This window comes from Protopterus annectens, chromosome 16.part0 (assembly GCF_019279795.1).
Source record: "Protopterus annectens isolate FY-2018-M chromosome 16.part0, PAN1.0, whole genome shotgun sequence".
NCBI lineage: Eukaryota > Metazoa > Chordata > Ceratodontiformes > Protopteridae > Protopterus > Protopterus annectens.
This window is the reverse complement of record NC_056750.1, coordinates 610,279,853-610,299,052: the sequence shown is the minus strand read 5'-3', so window position 1 is coordinate 610,299,052 and position 19,200 is coordinate 610,279,853. Positions and strand designations below refer to the sequence as shown.

At 40.3% G+C, this 19,200-nt stretch overlaps 1 protein-coding gene across 1 annotated transcript in view; it reads left to right on the top strand.

The window, feature by feature from the left end:
* SEC16A (SEC16 homolog A, endoplasmic reticulum export factor) overlaps positions 1-19,200 on the top strand; it is a gene marked incomplete in the record, with an annotated part of 1,997,470 nt that overhangs the window by 1,528,454 nt on the left and 449,816 nt on the right.

The following is a 19,200-nucleotide window of genomic DNA, read 5'->3' as shown; positions in this document are numbered from 1 at the left end:
CTTTAACATGTTTTGTGGCATGGTCTGATATGATCAGTGGATAAGACTAAAATGCTATTACTACTCCTCCATGCTCAGCCTCTGTCTTTTCTCAGTCAAGTTTCATGTCTTCCAGAATAAAACATATAATCATCCCGATTAATGAAAACAATTTACAGTAGTCTGGAAGGAGTTTCCATAACCAAGAAGCCCTCAGATAGTTATGTCTACCATTGACCATCTTTTTCTTGGTAACCTTGTTCTAGTTGCCCATTATTACCAAACACCCTGGAAGAATCCCACTTTCTCTCCTAAGATTCATTTCAGGTGTTCCTCCTGAGAACCTGGAGAAGCATGCAGGCTGACAACTGTTATCTTCATCCCTGCCCAATAATTTTTTGCTCCTGCATAACATAACTTCCCTCCTCGTCTTGCATTGATTCTTTTATTACAGTTTTACAAGACCTTACAGCAGGCAATGCCACCTCCTTCTAATCCCTTTACAACTGAAATAATACCCTTCCCAGTAACCAGGCTTCACTGATTTGCTGTACCACTCCTTTTGTAGGAGCGTCTCTTGCAGTGCTGTGGTTTGCAGTCTGGCTGAACTCTGGGCCTTTTTCCTGGATTAGAGAGGTGATTCCTATTGTAGTGCAGTAATGTGCCATTGTTGTTTTGTTCACCTAACTTAGGAACATATCCATTCCCCATCTTTTTTCATTTCAGTTGACAGTATTAGTCTCTGCCTCTTTTGTTTAAATCATTGACACTTCCATCTGCTCTCCTTTTCCTTCTCAAGAACTTTGTGTAGCCATCTTCAACACATACCTTCAGGCTATCCATCTAAAAGTTCTCCTTGTATTAGTAACCTCACCTACAATCCGGTTATCATGAAAGCTATAAATGACCTTTCACAAGGACACATTATTAATGTAGTAGTCTGTTTTACAACACCCCAAAACACAGTAATATTCTGCATTCAAAAAAAAAAAGACAAAAATATTGCTTTATATTTAATTTCAGTTCTCCTGCTAATCTTGTTTTATATTACATTTCACTACTGTGTGGTAATTTTCTGTCATACTTTAAGTAAAATTCCATGTTCCCATTCCTCTTTTATAAAGTAGCTTCCTTGACCATGCTGCCCTGCTTTGAATGTTGTGGTATATTTTAGTTATTTCATTATGCCATTTTCTGTTTAACATTTTTACTGCATATTTTATTTTAAGTTCATAGGTTCATAGTTTCATATTTAGGTACTAGGCTATTGGCCCTAGGGCATAATTAAGCCTAGCCAAAATGTTTCAACTTGCGCCTCCCGCGTGGTTTAGTTACCTGCACCTCTATTGAGCAGGGCCACAGAAGTGATTCCCGGGGTGAATTTCCTGATCCCCATCCACTCATCAAGATTCTTCTTGAAGCATGCTAATGAGCTCTGCCTCACATATATGGGGACCTTATTCCAGAGCAAGGAGAGTCTCTGGGGCACAAATTTATCCCTCCAACAAGTCCTGTTTATTGTTGAGGTCAGATTAAGGTCCCTGGAGCGCTTAGCTCGGGGAGATTGGGTTTTCCTTAGGTGGAGCATTTTCAGCAGTTCGGGGTTTGACATAGCCTTGTATGTGAGGCAGAGATCACCTCTGAGTAGCCAGTATGCAGCCGAGTACAGTTGAAGTTTTTTTAGCCTGGTGGCATACGGCATCTGTTTTAGGCCCGTTATTCTCTTGGTGAGGTATTTTTGAGGCCTCTCCAGTTGTTGCAGGAGTCTAGTAAGGTATATCCCGAATGGGGCATTGTACTCAATAATGGGTCTAATGAGTGATGAGTAGAGGGGGACAATAACTTCCTTTTTTCTAGATGCAAACCCCTTTGTGATAAGGTGGGTCATGTAGAAGGATTTTTTAACCACTTAGCAATGTGGTTATCAAAGGAGAGGTTACTATTGACCTGGTTCCCTAGGTCTCGTATCACACTCTCTGTGTTAAGTGAGCTGCCACCTATGTGGTAATTTGTAGGTACTTAGTTTTTCCCGAAGGGGACGACAACACACTTTTTGGCATTTAGCTTGAGGCCACGATTTTGTTACCATGTATCTGTTTCAGTGAGACCCTTTTGAAGGATATCTAGGTCAGTAGGAGTATCAATTATGGCACCTAGTTTGCAGTCGTCTGCGAACTTTGTTAGCCATAGTCCCTCTGTGTTTGCTTGTACCTCGGAGAAGTAAATAGCGAACAGGAGAGGTCCCAAGACTGAGCCCTGGGGTACTCCACTTGCCACAGGTTTGGAGTCGGACCTAGCGTTTCCTATTTTCACTGTATGGGTTCTGTCCATGAGCCAGTTATCAACCCATCTTGTAACGTGAGGGTTTATATTTAGGTTAGTGAGTTTGTCTATAATTCCCGAGTGGGAAATGGTATCAAAGGCTTTCGCAAGGTCAAGGTATGCCGTGCGGACCACCTTTCCCTCATTGATTGCTTTGGTGACGGTCTCGAAAAAGTCAACCAGGTTTAGGAGACATGACCTGCCCTTTACAAAATCAAACTGTGTAGGGTCTAGGGTTTGTAGGTTCCCAATGTTGTTTATGAGTTCCATGATGATGCGCTCCATGGCCTTGCAGACGAGGCTAGTCCGGCTGATGTGTCGATAGTTCCTGGGTTCAGTGGTGGCTCCTCCCTTGTGAAGCGGGACAACTATTTCCACGCGCCTCTCAGTGGTCACATAGCCGGAGGTCAGGCTGTGGTTGAACATGGTATTTAGGTGAGAGATTAGTTTGTTTTGGAGTTCATGTAACACGCAGCCTGGGATGCTGTCTGGTCCCATGGATGCTGTGTTTTTTGCTTTAGAAAGTGCCATTTTAACCTGGGTGTCTGTGATTACGGGGGCAGTGCAATCTTCTGGTATAGATATGGGCCCTTTAGGAGGTGAGGGTGGGGTAAAGTTTGCACTGAACCTATCTGCCAGTATATTGGTGATATCAGTTGGTTCCGTGAATTTTGAACCATTATGCTGTAGCTCATAGCAGATCTGAGAGTTGCCATTTAGGTTCTTGACATAGCTAAAAAATGCGTTGTGGTTGTCTTTGGTGTCCATTGCGATTTTTCTTTCAAAGCTCGCCTTAGAGGATTTTATAAGGGATCTTGCTAAGGTTGGTCAGGGAGCTCCTCCAGTCCTGGGTTTTTACTCTTTTTTGTAATAATTTCTTCCTTCTGTTATAGAGCTTGTTTATGGCCGGGGTCCACCAGACTGGTTTCCTTTTTTTTGGAGGAATGGGTCTTGGCTTTGTTCGGGATAGCATGGTCCAGGCACTCATGTAAGTACTTGTAGGGTGCTTTTGTGTAGGCTACAGCAGATTCAACCAAATTGTCATTCTACATGAGAGTAACGAAGTTTGCCATGTCCGTCTTAATGTGCATAAAGTTTGCTTTGTTTTTCACTGTGGTTTCCTGAGGGGGGGGGGGTGGTATGTGGATATCGTGGGTGATGAGTTTATGGTCTGATCTAACCAAGGAATTTACCTCGGGTATGGATCCCTTGTCCCCCATGTTGATGACCATGTCCAGTATATTGTTGCCCCTTTTGGGGGTGTTGATAAGCTGGTCCAGGGTATTTGAGTTACTATATTCCAGGGAGCATTGAGCAAAGGCATTAGTACTTGAGTAGTTTTCCCAGTTGATGTTTGGGTAATTGAAATCACCCAGTGTTAGGGTGTTTGGTTAGACCCTCATGTTTTCCAGTACCTCGAGGAACGAGGAGTGGGGGGTCTTGGGGCAGGGATGGTGATCTGTAGCAAGGTACAATCTGGATTGCAGATGTCCTTCAAGGATGCATCTGCAGTCATAACATATGGGTTGTCCTGCCTCAGGCAGCCCTTCGGTTGGCCGGATTCCAAAGTCTGGGTCTGGCCTCGGCTGATGTCGCCCTTTCCCTGACGTCAGAGCTTCTGGGGTATAAAGGCATCAGCCGACGCCATTTTCCTCAGTCTTTCTTGCCGGTGCCCAGCAGAAGCTGTTTGCAAGTGCCGGTCGGTCAGATCCAGAGATTTCAGCTACCGAAGACTTCTAAAAAAGCTAAGTACCCCGTTGGGGACTCTTTCTTGCCTCAGCCGATGTCAGACAAAGTAAATAATTGTTTAACTTGTGGAAAACAAATACCTCATAAGGATTTCCATTCTTACTGCCTTCCTTGCTTAGGCCCAGACCATGACGTATCAGCTTGTTTAGCCTGTGCCTCCTTCAACCGACGGACTCTTAGACATCGGTCGGAGTTTGCAGAAGTTTTTTGGATCCGCTTTTGCATATAAAAGCTAAAGCAGCTAAAATTTCAAAAGCCTTACCTGCAAAAGCTACTTCTCATAGACCTCCCTCAAGTTCTCAGATTCTCAGCCTTGCTGAGGACCTTATATCCATGATTAGGGGTTCCCAACCTCACCCAGACAGGGCCTCCCACCCTCCTCCTGACAAAAGGCCTAGGACTGTGAACCCCCTGAACCTCTCTCCTCAGACTACTCCTCGGATGGATCTGATTTATCAGACCATCAGGAAGGGCCATATTCTCCTTATGAGGATTCAGATGCAGAAGACTCTATTCCTTCTGCCTCCCCTCCTGAAGAATTTTCTTTTGGGGAAACTTTGCATTCAATGAGGGAACACTTTCAGTGGCAGGGTCAGGATTTCTCTGACTCTAGAAAAAGATTAAGAACCTTTTTACACTTACCACAGCATAGGCCTCTAGCCATACCACCTGTGCTAACTGTAGTTGATGATGCATATAATGATGTCAGTTCTGCCCCTGACTCTCTTCCCCCGGCCACTACAAAACCTGACAGATATTACAGGGTCCCGGATTCTCACTTCCATTTGTATAAAGCCCATGCTGCAGACCCAGAAACTATATCTCAGGGCCCAAAAGGCGTTGCAGCTGCCACTGCCAAAAAACCCCTACCCTCTGAAAGAGTCAAGAGCATTAGAGAGATGGGGAAAAAAGGTTTATACATCTGCTACTCTTTCTGCCAGGGCATTAAACTGTCAATTCCACATGATACAGTACCAGGAATATTTGTTAGATCAGCTGAATAAAAAGCTTTCTTCTACTGAACCTTTAGACCGAAAGTCCCTTCAGGATTTGGTACACAACTCTCAGCAGGTCAGTAATCATTTCTTAAAATGTGGCTATGATGCACTGGAGGCTTCATTTAGATCAGCTATGACTGGGGCAGTAATTCGAAGACATACCTGGCTAAAAGAGCAACCCTTGCCAGACCATGTCAAGGCATTTGGCTCCCCTGCACAGGAGATTCTAAAGAAAGTGGAAGAAAAAGCAAAATCTGTGCAAACAGTAAAGGATTTTCTGCAGGTTCAACCTCCGAGGTTCAGCAGAAACTGGCCTTCAAAGAATTGGTCCTTTCCAGACACCTCCAGAGCACAGAGGGGCAGGAATAGACGCCCAAGAGGCAGAGGTCAATCAAAGGGTGCCTACAGGGGTCGTCAGTGGCAGCCTGCCAACCAGAGGAGTAGTGCCACAGCTACAACTACAACCACTTCCACAGGACAGACACAATGACTTGACTCTGACTCCGCCTACCAGGGAACAACTGGAAGCACCCTTGGGCGGAAAGCTGTCTTTATTCTCGAAAAACTGGTATTGCATTACAAAAGACAAATGGACATTGCAAACCATAGACAAAGGATACAGGTTTCACTTCCACACTTTTCCAAGAAGGAGCGGAATGCCAAACCTTCCACCAAACCAGAAGCCAGAGGCTTTAAGACAAATCCACAATTTACTTCAGATGAAAGCTATAGAAAGAGTACCATCTATGGAACAAGGCCAAGGATATTATTCCAGACTATTCCTTGTACCAAGAAAAGAAAACCAATGGAGGCCTATTCTCGACTTGTCCGCACTAAACACATATCTCATTGTGCCAAAATTCAAGATGCTGACCCTACAGCAACTTCTTCCCATGTTGGGCAAGGAGTCTTGGCTGGTGACTCTAGATCTCAAGGAGGCATACCTGCACGTCCCTATACGACCAGATTGCAGAAGACACCTCAGATTTCTTGCAGGATCAGAGCATTATCAATTCTCAGCATTGCCCTTTGGCTTATCTACTGCACCCAGAGTATTCACGAAATGCCTGCATCAGTAATTGCACATTGCAGGCTTCAGGGAATTCAAATCTCTCCATACCTGGACGACTGCCTAATACAAGCGGACAACAAGACAAAACTAATAAAGGATTTGGCCTATGTCATGCACCTGTTACAGGCCTTGGGATACACAGTCAACATCCAGAAGTCAAGACTAGTGCCATCCCAAAGGATAACATTTTTGGGTGCGGATCTGGACACAATGACTCAGATGGCTTTTCTCACAGAAAAAAACAAAAGCAACTACCAGTCTACTTCATGGTTTTGACAAGACAAACTCAGCTCACTGCAAGGAAAGTCCTGCAGGTCCTGGGTTACATGGCATCCTGCATAATCTTGATCCCGCATGCCAGGATACATATGAGAAAATTACAATGGTACCTAAGGAATGTATGGTCTCAACACAGGCACAGTCTAGAAACCATGATACCAATCATTCCATGCCTGAAAAAGGAATTCCTGTGGTGGGCTCAGGCCTGCCAGTCCAACAGAGGGTTGCCTTTCAACAAACCACAACCAAGGCAGACCATCACCACAGACGCCTCAGACCTAGGATGGGGAGCACACATGGAGGACAAGTGTATCCAAGGCCTATGGTCTTAGGACCAGCTGAACTTGCACATAAACCTAAAGGAGATGCTGGCAGTGAAACATGCAATCGAGACATTCAAATCATTCCTCCAGCAAGGACATCTGCTGATAAGGACAGACAACACCACAGTCATGTGGTACATAAACAAACAGGAAGGCACACATTCCTACCCTCTATGCCGGATGGCAATGGATCTGTGGAACCTAGGCCTGAATCTCAACATCCAGCTGCAGGCCAAATTCGTACCCAGAAAAGAGAATTCACTAGCAGACAGCCTAAGCAGAACTACCACGGATGCTCACGAATGGATGCTGCATCCAGACATCTTCAAAATCATAACAAGCAAATGGGAAATGCCAGAGATAGACCTGTTCGCCTCCCCACTCAACCACCAACTGAAGAAATTCTGCTCAAGAGTATACCACCCACAAGCCTGGAAGGTGGACTCTCTCTCTTTCAGCTGGAATGCCCTAACAGTGTATGCTTTTCCACCTCTCCCATTGATGTACAAAGTTCTACTGAAGATCAGGGAGGAACAGCCAAAGGTGATACTAATAGCTCCAGACTGGCCATGGCAGCACTGGTACCCGCTACTGAGAAGCATGTCTTGGGCGAATTCATGGCCTCTACCCCTATGGTCTCTTCTTCTAACGCAGAACAACTTCAAGACCCTGCATCCAAACTTGAAAACACTGCAGCTAACTGCCTGCAAAATTTCTTAAAACAAAACTGTTTTATCTCAGAGGGTCAAGGACATTATCCTGGAGGCTCGCAGACCCTCCACAAGGAAGACATACTCAGCTAAATGGAAGAGATTCCCCATTTGGAGCGCATCAAAGGGTACAAATACCACACTGGCAAACCTGGCACACATCCTAGAATATTTAGCAGAACTGTTCCACAATGGCCTGTCCTATTCCTCCATTAAGATTCATGCTTCAGCAATTTCAGCAGAGTACAACATGGATCCACCTATCTTCTCTCACCCTCTCCTCAGACAATTTTTAAGAGGGATCAAAAATGTAAAACCTCCAAGGAGACCCCCTCTGCCTACATGGGATCTCAATTTTGTGCTGGAAAAATTAACATTACCCCCTTTTGAACCAGCAGCATCAGCAGACTTACAGTTCTTATCTTGGAAAACTGCTTTCCTTCTGGCAATCACTTCAGCAAGAAGAGTATCTGAGTTACAGGCATTAATGGCAGTGCAGCCTTTCCTTATTTTTCACCAGGATAGAGTGTCTCTGAGAACCAATCCTACTTTCATGCCAAAGGTGGTATCCAGGGTATCCTTGAACCAAGCTATCCATTTGCCTACGTTCTTCCCTAACCCACAGAACAGGGGGGAAAAACTTTTGCACTCCTTGGATGTACACAGACAACTACGCTACTATCTGGACAGAACTAAAACCAGCAGAAAAACTGACCAACTTTTTGTAGCATATGCAATTGGAGTGCAAGTAAAAGCAATTTCCAAACAGACAGTTTCAAAATGGATAGGAAATTGCCTTCGTTTTTGCTACTCTTTTCATGGAAAGACAGCTCCTGAAAATATCAGGCCTCACTCCACAAGAGCCACAGCCACCACTACAGCTTTCCTATGAGGGGTGGCTACCAAGGACATTTTAGAAGCTGCTACTTGGAGCTCCGTGCATACATTTGCCAAGCATTACAATCTACCTTTATACTCCAGATCCCGAGCAGGTTTTGCAACTGCAGTTTTACAGGGGATCTTAACTACACCATCCTTATCTTAGTACCTCCTCCCCCAGTTTGGCTATGGTATTCTACCCATATGTTATGACTGCAGATGCATCCTTGAAGGACATAGTACAGTTTTGTACCTACCATAAATGTAGATGTCCGATAGGTATGCATCTGCAGTCAGGATTACCCACCCTCCTTCCCCTCTGTGGTACTCCTAGGGTACTTCCCTTCTTCAGCTAGCTGGGGGAATCTATTATGGTGTATTTGTTTGTATGTATATATGTATATATATATATATATATATATATATATATATATATATATATATATATTGTTTGCTACCGTTTGGAATTTTCAACATTTATCCAAATTTAGCCTTCCTAGAGGGCACCTGGCATCTGGGGCAAGAAACACTGAGGAAAATGGCGTCGGCTGATGCCTTTATACCCCAGAAGCTCTGACGTCGGGGAAAGTGCGACATCAGCTGAGGCCAGACCCAGACTTTGGAATCCGGCCGACCGAAGGGCTGCCTGAGGCAGGACAACCCATATGTTATGACTGCAGATGCATACCTATCGGACATCTACATTTATGGTAGGTACAAAACTGTACTTTTTGCCCATTGTCAGTTGCACATGGGTGATCTCTGAGGCATCATACTTTGCAACTAGTCTGGAGGTGTAGTTATCCTTGATGAATATGGATACGCCTCCTCCCTTGGTGTTTTGGTCTGGGTTTTGTGGCCGAAATGTGTGGTATGAGTTGTAGCCTAGATCATTGGGGTGCTCTCTTGAGTCTTGAACCAGGTCTCCGTTACTGCACAAATATCAGTGCTCTCCGTTTTGAGTAGAGCCTCGAGTGCTTTTTGAGATTTAAACTCCTGGCGTTGAGCAGCATTACCCTCAGTTTTTAGTCACTGGTACTTATTACGGTGGTGGGTTTGTCTTTGAGCCTTGCCTTAAAAAGGCACTATAGGGGTGGCAAGAGCCTTGGCCAGTATCCTGAATCCCAGGGGTGACAGGTGCAAGCCATCTCTGGCGAAGCATTGTGGCTTGTCGAGCATGTCTTTTCTAATGTTTTCAGGTTTTCCAAGATAGCTGCACACTGATCAGCAGCTTAACTTAAGTTCTTCCAGTGTGAAAGCAGAAACTGAGAAATAGCCAGTGATATGGTCAGCTTGAGTAAAATTCAGTTACCATCTAGTAAGTACACAGCCTCGATGCCAACAAAGAAGAAACTGAGAGAACATGAAAGGAAATCGACTAGAAAAGTTGAAGAGAAAACACCAACTGGGAAGAATCCTGCAGCTGTTAAGCAAAAAGTTTAAACTCCATTTTTGGTACAAGACATGACCTCCTGTAATCTAGAGGAAAAAATAAGTCAAATGTGCTTTGAGCTGATTAAAATAAATGAAACCTTGAAGGAGTATATCAACTCAAATAACAAAATGCTGAAAAAATAGAAGTTTTAAACAGATATTCAAATGAGCTGATAAACTGCAAAAATCAGAGGTTAAAATGAAGGAAAAGCTTGCTGAGTATGAGACTGCTCAAGAAGAGCTGTTATGCTAGAATTATAGAGCAAAGCACTTAGTAATAATCTGAGATTTTATGCTGTGCCAGAGAAACTAGAAGGAACAGACTGTATACATTTTATGAAGGCACAAATAAGCAACTGGACTAGTATTCCATGGCAGGGGCTGTTAATTAAAAGGACACACAGTGTGTGTATGCTTCATATCTCACAGTGAGAAAGCAACAAAGACCTTTATTAGAAAAGATGCAAACCTACCAACAGAATGAGTTGATTCTGAGAAAACTGTGACAGAAGAGCAAAGTATTAAAAGTTGGAGACAGTAGAGCATTTATGGAAAATGATTATTAACTGTACACCAGGCAGAAGAGAATTTATTCCAGTGATCAGGGAATGTTGAGAAGCAGGTGTGAGATTCAAGCTGCTGTATTCTGCTGTCTTCAGAATATTTTTCCTGGAGGATCAAAGGCATTTTTGATGTAGAACAAGCTAAAGGAATAAAGTTTGTCCAACAAAAGTGTCTACTACTCATTCTTCTGATGATAAAGCACATGGAGAGACTTTGCTAGTGACACATTTTCCACTGCTCTAAAGGAAAATGCTCGAGAGACAGAGGAAAAGCACAGGATTTGACCAGAATAATTGAGTACTCTAGGACTGAACATTAATCTGGGGTGGGTAGATGGAGATGAACAGGAAGAAGACCGGCAATACAGAAAAGTGAATAAATGTGAGCGTGCAAAAGTATTAATCACATTTCTGAAGTAACAGCTGTATAAAAATAAGTGGAAAGAGTGGACTTTTGTTGACTAAAGTAAACAGATGCCTTGTTTTCGTAATACCAGAAGAGAAGAGGAAGAAATGTAGGCATTACAGTGCAAAAAAGAGAAGAAAAGCTAGACAAAAGCAGGTTTTAAATTAGGCTGTTATCTTGTTTTTTTTTAGGTAGAAGATGGGGTGTAAAAGTACATAGATCATAATATATGTAGAGCTAATACAATTTCTTTTACTTTTGTATAGATGAATATCTTGATTAAGACCTTGGGCTTAATTTATTAACAATTTTTAAATGAAAACAAGTAAATATGCAAACTCCAAATGTAATGAAAAGTTTCCCTTTAGCAATAAATGTTTCAGCTTGTCTTTCAGGCTGCAGCAGAGGATTACCTTTTCTTTTTTTTTTCTCTTATGTTTCCATGGAGACGAGCTGATAATAAGGCAGTAAAAGATAGAACACAGGTTTCTTCAAGACTAAAATGTAATGATTTTTGAAAGAATGCAAGTTGTTTTCACATGTGTGGAGGGGATAAATGTAAAAGGAACAGACACCCATTAGTGTAAGTAGAAGCACAAGCAGTAATATTCATCTTAACATGGATAACCTCAGTTTCAGGTTAATTAGGGCCTGTGTTAGCAGCTGTCTGTTTGGCACAAATTTTCCTTTTAGGAGAGTTAAACTTTATTTAAAGATGTACATAGTTCTGTGTTTTTATTAGGATAACAGGTTATGCTTGTGTTCTGGGAGGGTGTTTGTTTTTTTGTTTGAGGGTTTTTATTAAAACAAAGTCATGAGAAATGTGACACAAGTTCCATTGTTGATGGTAAGAAAGAGTTGTATAAAGGATTCATCTGCCAAACATTAACGGGTGCATGTGTCACAAAAGCTGGAAATAGATGTTTAAAAAACTGCCATATATAATAGGTGGAATAATGACTTCTTACCATAATGCTGACTTTCCATGTTGTCTTGGAATGTGAATGGTCTCATATGTATAGACAAAAAGGAAAGAATGCTTAATTATATTCAGAAATGAAGAGTGCAAATAGCAATGCTCCGGGGGATAATTTGGAAAGAATGGACCATATGAATTTGATAAAAAAAGGATTTTAGGATGGATATTCTGCAGAATATAAGGGACAAATGAAAAGTGTACTTATATTAATTGTGGCTCTGATATTGATAGATATGGGGAAAAAGATGAAGGCAGATTTATTGTAGTAATGGGCTACTGGCAAGAGATGATGATTATGCTGGCATGTATTTATATTCCACCTAAAATTGCTGTTATGGGGCTTAAAAACATTTTTGGATAAATAATTAGCTTTCAACAAGGAGCATTATTTATAGGTGGGGACTGGAATTTGATATGCAATAGTGATGTATTTTGGGGGCCTGAAAGGGAAAATATAACAAAAAGACTATAGATTTCTGAAGAAAGTAAGAAAATGTTTAAGAAAGATGTGAATTCAATAGTAGGAACTCAGAGAGTCAGAATTTGCATATTATTCCCCAAGGTACAGTAACTTGGCTAGACTAGATAGAAATTATTTTTCACAGGAACATGTGCAATTAATTGAGAACTTTGACACATCCAGTAATTATTACAGATCATGTGCTAGTAATTGCCAAGATAAACTGCATTATGATGAAGTAAAGATGAGACACTGGCACTTCCCCACCTACATGTTAAAAAGAGAATAATTTACAGAAGTTGTATCTCATGGGTGGGATAGAATGCAAGTAGAGTTTAAAAATAGGGTAAAAATAAGAGGAGATCTATTTAAACAGTAATAAGAATTATTTAGAGGGGCTGACAAAATTTAAAGTATTAAGGGAAATCTCGCACAACAAGAAGAGGTGCAATCATAGAGCTCTAAAGAGAAAATAAGGGAGTACCTGGCCGTTAGAAAGATTGCTGTTAACCGTTTTTGATAATTCCATAACGCACGCGCACAAAAAACTTTTGGCACAACAACTCAGGCAACATAAAGTAGAAAGGGTTGTTGCCATATGTAGGGAGCCCATAACAAGAAAAACAACCAGAGATCCTTTTGAGGTATTAGAGAGATTTTGGAGATTTTATGAAAATTTGTATGAAGCAGATAAGTGGGGGAAATCAAGGAAAAAGCTGAACTGTTGAGGTACATGAGGCTCAACAACAAACAGAAATAGATTGTATTCTGATGTAGGTTTGAAAGCTGGGAAGGAAGAAAGTAATAAAAAATGGGAGATTTTATTTAACAGTATTTCAAAAGGATGAGATGCGCCAACATCCTGGAAAAAAGCTGTGGTGGTTATAATATCTAAAAACTGTTAAGACTCATCTGATCCAGCTTCATATAGGCCTATTTTAGTTTTAAACCATGATTATTATAAAGTGTTTTATTTATAATGGGAAAGCCAATGCCAGACATGGGTATGGACCAGTGTGGTTTTGTGTAGAGGAAGCAAACATTTGACAACATTAATAGGATGATCCAGAGGGAAGCAGAAGGCAAGAAAATACTGCTGTTAATTGGTAGGTATTGATCTAGAGAAAGCATTTGTCAGAGTAAGATGGGATTTTATGAGTAGGGCATTTAAAGTATGTGCATTTCCTGATACAATAATAAGGTGAATATGATGGATTGGAGGCAAAAATGGAAGTGGGTGGGTTCCTGTCTGATAAGTTGTGTTTAAACAGGAACCAGGTGGGAGGGCCCACTTTCCTCTTTATTTGCGTTATATTTACAACGAAAATAAGGGACTCGTAAATTCAACGCTATAATTGGTGTGCTGTTCAACAAATTTGAATTTATTTGTAGATGATAATATTTTGTACCTGATGGTGCCAGAAAATGACTTCTCAGTGTTGTGGAATATTCTGAGACTATTCAATTTTTTTCGGGGATATAAAATAAATGGTGATAAAACAAAGGCTATAGATATAAACTATGTACTCACACATGAATTGGTTCAGCAATACCCATATTTATGGAGACATGATAAAATGAAGTATTTAGGAGTATGGTTTAAAAAGGATTCTATTATAGCAGCTAAGGATATGTGAGAAGAGACTGAACAGAAGAAAATACAAAACTGAGAAACTAGATAGCAAGATACAAGCAGTTAAAACAGTTTTAGGCCCTTTAGTTTTATACACAGGTCAGGCATATTTTTGTCAAGAGAAGTTGTGGATAGTAATTAATCAAGAGCTGAAGGATTGTTTGTGGGAAGGAAAGCGGGTAAGAGTCAAGTGGGATAAGTTGATCCTCCCAGTTCTAAAAAGAGGTGTAGAATTTACCTAATTTGAAGGGATATTTTAGAGCTGCACATTTAAGACTATTGTACAAAATATAAGCAGAAAGCTACAGTTCAAAGTGGTAATGAAGGATAATGAAGTGGGGTGGGTAATTCAAGAAATAGGGAAAGCATGAGATTTTGGAGGCAGATCCTTAAGGGAAATAAATCTTCCAGAATATTATATTCGTAAAGTAGCAGAAAGTGCACTAACAAGTAGGTCAAAAGGAGAATGGAGAAATATTCTGTTGATAGGGATGACTGCAGTTAAGGGTACAGAAAATAGGCAAGATGGAGCTGGAATTTACTGGAGGAAGCTGGCAAATAAGGTATTGGGAGCAAATGATTAGAGAGAGAAAAACTAATAAAATGGAAACAGGCCAAGAAGACATTTGGGTTGCAGGCTAGTGATTTGCCTTTCCTATCAGAGATTAATATCAGAGTATAGACAAAGAGAAAGAGATAGGAGAATCCTAAATGAAAGACGTGACCTGGTTGGAGTTTTTAATTGAATCCTAGAATAGAAGCTGCTGTTAAAAAAAGGTATAATTGTCAGTGCATATAAAATATTGCACAATAACTATAGGACTCTATTGGAAGAAATCAGAATTTTATTTATTTATTTTACATTTGTTGACTGGGCTAGTCCAGCTGGATTTATGTCCATTTTCAGTGGAGGCCCGAGGAGAAAAGCTCCAAGGATACAAACAAGATAATAAACATAAAGAATGAAGAATAAACACATTTTACAAAGGAAGAATGCAGTGATTTTAGTACAGGTAATACGAATGTAAAAAGAAGACAAGTTAAACACCTAAGTAAAAGGAAGGCATTAGCTGCTTTCAGTACAAAGTTAGGTGTTTTGAAGTTCAATGTATAATACATAGTTGTTAAACCAAAAAATATATATATGGTATTTTTTTTTTTTTTTTTTTTAGAGAACACTAGTAACTATAGAGCTATTAAGTTATTTGTAGTCAGATAGAATATTGTAGTGATGACTAGAGAATTATGATAGTGAATAGATGGAAGTAGTTAGTCAGGATTGGTACAAGAGCATAGCCAGAATTTCTTCAGATGTATTAGGAGTTGTTTCTTGAAGAGTGGAAGAGTGGCTCGAGAGGATATGTGTGAGGGAAGATTATTCCATATTTTACCAACTGAGTTGGAGAATAGGTGGTTACCTGCAGAGTTAGTGGTTCTAGTAGTGTTAACTTGTAACTTCTCTGAAGAATGTAGTTGTTTCAGGTTATTATAGGGAGTTAGAAGGCTGCTAAGAGCAGGTGTTTTTGATGGTTGATATAGGATTTTGTGTGCTACTAGGAGTTGTTGATAGATAAGCTTATTAGGAAGTTCTAGCCAGTGTAAATGTTTTAAATTTATACAGTGGTGAGTTCTAGATTGAGATTTGCCTTCCCTATCAGAGATTAATATCAGAGTATAGACAAAGAGAAAGAGATAGGAGAATCCTAAATGAAAGACGTGACCTGGTTGGAGTCAAGTGGGAATATTGGGAAGAGAAATTAGATATGCCAATCACAAAGAAACAGTGGGAGGACATATATATGGCTCCCAAATATGCAACAAAACTTACAAGATTTAGGATTTTTGCCTGGGAATGTTTGCATAAATACTTTTATACCCCAAGCAGACTCCAAAGAATTTTTCCTCCAGATTAATGCCAAACGGAGGTGTGATGGTGAAGAAAGAGGTACCTGGGAGCATATGTTTTGGGATGAGTTGGCAAACGTTAAATATTTTGCAAGCACACAAGTGTAACTAAGAAAAGATTTCTGTGGAGCACAGATACAGAATCTGAGTTTCCTAGACATAGTAAGGACTTAAGTTTAATTCTGGCAGCTCCTGAACAAGCAGTTAATAGAAATGTAAATCAAAATCTGAACCAACTGTATCTGAAGTAGTGAATATTTTAACAGGGATACAAGAACAGGAAGTGGGATCTTTAGACAACAGTAGGAGTAAATTACATAGAAAAAATAATTACAAGAACAATACATGCAGAAAAATGTTTTGGAGCAAGAATGAGGTTTAAGAGAAGGCAATAATTTATGTAATGCTGCTTTGATTACATAATGTATAACTATGGGATATACAATGCTTGTAAATGTGAACTTTTTAATGTGATGATTTTTTTTTAATAAATTGAAGTTCGTCTATGTCACAACTGATAATTCAGTAAAGGTGTTTTAAAAAGTTTTGATGAACTTTTCTTGTCTCTGCTTTTCTTCCATTAGTTCAGAATAAAAGTTTAAGATGCATATTATCTAAAATATTTCTTTTACTAGTGAAAATGAATGAGTCATTGCTATTTAACTGTAGATAAGCCAAAAAAATTACAAGCTATTGTATGTTTAAACCATCAGACTTTTTTGTATGTAGTGTTCCCCTTTCTTTGGGGTTCACATGTGACCTCTTACATTGCAAAAATAAATACTCATATTTGTTAATGCTGAATACTCTTGTAAGTGAAAAAAATGCCCATAATATAACTATTTGTAATGAAAGTAATTTAAACATATGCTGTTATCATTCAGCTGATGCTGGTTGTCCTTCAACTATACAGAATCATCACCAATAATAGCTTTACTCTCCACCAACTGCTTAGCAGTTTTCTCTGTTACCTGGTTGTGTAACATGCTAGTATTGCCTTCTACCTCTTCCACTGGCTGTCTTCTAGAAACTTAAAAAAAAAAGAAAAAAAATGTTGAGATATTACTTTAAAGAATGCCATGGGAAGTATATGCTGTGTTTTAAAGAGGTAAAGGGGGAGTGGATGATTTTAAACATGTTGCTGAAGAAGATGCATTAGAAGTAGTATTAGGCTAATTTTTTAGTTCTGATGAAGTTCATATTTGGTCTAATGAAAGTGCTTGACCTGAATAAGTTGTTCCTGGAGTGGCATTACCCCTGGCATTTTTTTATTTTTTTTGACATTTGGATTATGCTAGTTGAAGAAACTGGATCGTCTTGAAACCTCCCAGGCTTAGGTCAAGATTGATATATGTAATATCATCTTTGTTAGTGTCTTCTTCCCTGACATGCCCTCCCTAGTTCTTGACAGGGAATGGAAGAGGAGAGACTTTCCTAGTATCCTGGCTAAATTTTTGCCTTTTCTGTACCATTAGGCTTTGGCTGAAAAACAGCAGTATAAGACAAAGCGCTTTGGGTGGGTAATAGCTCAAGTATCATCAAAACAGTTTTCTCAAAAAAAGCTACTGTTTAAATCTGATAAATAACTGAGGTCAACTAATAACTGAGCAAGTTTTTGCTCTGTGGTGGGGACAAATGAAAATTTGTGAAAAAGATTTAAAATTGGACACATGCCTAATGAAACTAACTAGTGCAATAAAACTTAAAAGATTACAAATAGTAGGGTAAAGTATTGCCTGTCTCTGTTTTGTTTTATTATGCTTGGTAAGATCATAAGATGCTGAAGGGTGTTCTGGAGTTTGGGGTCAGGGAAAACTATACTGGACACTTGTTCCCTGCATTTTCAATGATATACCATGTATATTAAAGTACATTTGGCTGTGCTGAGACTTTGACCAGCATCTTGAGCCCTGGTATGAGCCCTCATAGGATGGTGTGGTAGTATTGTGGCTTTTATCCCTTAAGGAGAAGCATAGAAATAAGATCACAGAGGCCCAGTTTCAGGGGAAAGGCTGTTCATCCAGCTTACCCAAGGCTTGATTGTTGAACTCTGGAGAAGAAAAGCAGGTCCCATGGAGGCATATATTTGTCAGTGATGGTATATGTCACTTTAAATATGTTATGTCCACCTATGAATCCATTTTGAGTATTTGAGTTGAAACCCAGTTTCTGTGGAGATGTTATTTTGTTTTCAAAGGGAAGGGGGCCCTTGAGTTTCCCAATTCCAAGACTGATAGATGGCTTAAACGGTAGTCCTAGTGCATCCTATCTTAGTCATCCCTCTGAGTTCACATATCTGCATTCTTTTCTCGACTTTGAGGTTTTCCGACAGATTTCATCTAGTCCTTGGGTAAAGTTTCCTAAAAGAAATTTGTTACCTTAGACCTGTATAGAGGCAGATACCCACAGCTACCTTAACCTTGGGGCTTGAACATTAAGTACGAGACAGGGTGCTTACAGCCCTTGAAACCAGCTGACTCAGCATACTTAGTTCCTTTCATAGAAGTCTATTTTAGTAGCTATTAATCCTTCAGGAAGAATTTCTGAGTTGATAAGCCTAGATATATAACTCCCCTTAGATTTTCACAGTAAGAGGATCTCCATAGAAGACCAATCATTCATGCCTAAAGTGATGCTTGATGGTCTGCCTGTCTCACTCACTCATTGCAGCTTTGTAGGTTCTTTCCTAGATGTAAAGTCAGAGAACATTTATTTTTATACTGTGAATGTCTAAAGGAAACAAAGACACTGTGTGGAAAAAAGATTAAAAACAACTAGGAAATCAAATCAGCTTTTGCCTCTTTCATGAAAGACAGACAAGGCACACAGAACAAACTGTCAGTGTGGCTGCCACATTGTGCTGTCTTCTGTTGTGATGAGGGTAAGACATTAGTGTATCACAAGTGGCAGCAACATCTGCAGCCTGCATCAAGAATGTTTGGAGATGTATCAGAAGCTGCACTGACACTGTTATTTAATTTATGAAATATTAAGTTAAAATCAGAGTGTAGTCATTTTTTTCAGCTCTGCTGCACAATTGTTTGAGTGTGCTGTCTTGCATATGTGACTTAACACAAGATGTTCTTCGTGTTTCACTGTTGCAGTCATCACATTTGGGTTATCTGCCTTGCAGGTAGCCCTCAGCCATCCTGAATACCAGAGTCTTCAGATTTCTGCGTCCGATGCTGTTGCTTCTTCCATGACGTCAGGTCGTCAGGGGTATAAAACATGCAGCTGACGCCATTACTTCAGTCTTTCTTGCTCTGCGGTGCCCGAAGCAGAAGCAGTTCTCAAGTGCTGGTCAGCCGACTCCTGAAATTTTCTTTTTCGAGTTTCAGACCCGAAGTCTTCATAAAAGATAAGTACCCCATTGGAGATCCTTTTTTCTTGCTCTAACCGATGTCCAAAAAAATTAACAATTGTCTTGCCTGTGGAAAGCAAATACCTCATAGAGATTTTCATTTTTACTGCGTCACCTGTTTAGGCCCAGACCACAAAGTCCCTTGCTG